Below are 1,460 nucleotides of genomic sequence, written 5' to 3' on the forward strand. Positions count from 1 at the left end.
TCTAATCTCATCTCATCTAATCCTTTTAACCGCTGCCTGCCGGCTGCTGCTGTGACAAACACTCGCTCACTCTCTCGTCCTCGCCCTCGTCAGCCACCCAGCGCCGGGCTGGCTCACTGGCCGAAAACCACCATCAGAGGGAGACACAAACCAAGGCATGCAAAAGAACCACAGGAGCCAGGCAGCAGCTGCAGCCGCTGCAGCACAACCGTCAGCTGGCCATGCTACCTTCAAGCAACCAAACACACTAGCGCTTTAATCCTTCAATGCACCCTCAAACGGCATGTGCCTTCATGACCAAGGCCAGCCACACACATGGCATGAGGCCACACGACAGGACATCACAGTTACATTATGTTACAATGGACATTACCGCAGCACACTTCAGTTACATTACGTTACATGTCACGACCAAGAGGCCGTGCGCGCACGCAGGCGCGCACGCAGGCACGCACGCAGGCACGCACTCACTAGCCTGCAAAAGCAACGAGTTGGGAGGAAGGAAAGAAAGGAAGGAAGGAAGCAACCGACCCACCCACCGACCCTGGACTGGACTGCTGCCGCTGCTCCCCAGGTCGCTCGGCCCTTCCTCAGCTCGTTGCTCTGCTCGGCGCTGCTCGGATTTGCATTGCTTTGCTTTGCTGGGTTCTGCTTTTGGTCACAAATAAGAGAGGTGCACCGGTCCTGGAGGTACTGCAATACCAGGTCAATGCATGGAGTGGACAGAGCAAGATCTTCTTCCATCTCCCTGTTCTAAAAATCCATTTAATATATGGTCCCCAGATAGGGGACGTATCAGATATTAAACTGATAAGAACAGATTTTTTTAATTTATTTTTTGATAAACACTCAGTTTGAAGCTCATTCCTTCAGTACTACGCAGGAAAAAACTCCTTTCAAACATCCTCGTGACTAAACTAAAAAAAACTCCAAACAGGAAAAAAAACAATCAAAAAAAAACTAATCCTTCAAAAAAAGGACTCTTTATACCTTTTGGTACCATTTCCTCCATTTTTTGTCTTCCAAATGCCTTCTGCATCTACCTCTCCTTTGAAAGCCTTATCTCTTAGAAAAAAAACATAAAGACGACCATGGATCATACGTACCCCACCTTGAACATCAATTACTACTTTCCTAAACACATACAAATTCCTCACATCCCATAACACTTCTTTCACACAACTCACAATCATCCAAAAAAATCTCCCCATCTCTTTAGACAGGTCACAAAGACCAAAGAAAATCATTTCGTACTCCTGTTACTCCAAAAATTAATCTTCCTAATTTCCTCCATACTTGTTGAGCATATACACACCTCCAAAAAACATGAATTACACTCTCATCATCGCCACACCCCTCTCTCGGACAACACGCACTCCTACATAAATTCCTTTTATGCTGAAAAACTCTTGTTAGTAAACACTCGTGTACCGACATCCACACTATATCATTTTGTCTGT

The 1,460-nt window shown here is 46.0% G+C and overlaps 1 non-coding gene across 1 annotated transcript; it reads right to left on the minus strand.

Annotated features, from left to right (window-relative positions):
* Window positions 1-668: 668 nt before the first annotated feature.
* On the minus strand, window positions 669-850 carry LOC149278466 (U2 spliceosomal RNA). Its single transcript, XR_016278722.1, has one exon. It is a non-coding gene; the product is annotated as a U2 spliceosomal RNA (small nuclear RNA).
* Window positions 851-1,460: the final 610 nt, after the last annotated feature.

The sequence above is a fragment of the Sceloporus occidentalis genome, unplaced genomic scaffold (genome assembly GCF_023333645.1).
Source record: "Sceloporus occidentalis isolate IW3139 unplaced genomic scaffold, rSceOcc1.0.p SCAF_188, whole genome shotgun sequence".
Taxonomy (NCBI): Eukaryota; Metazoa; Chordata; class Lepidosauria; order Squamata; family Phrynosomatidae; genus Sceloporus; species Sceloporus occidentalis.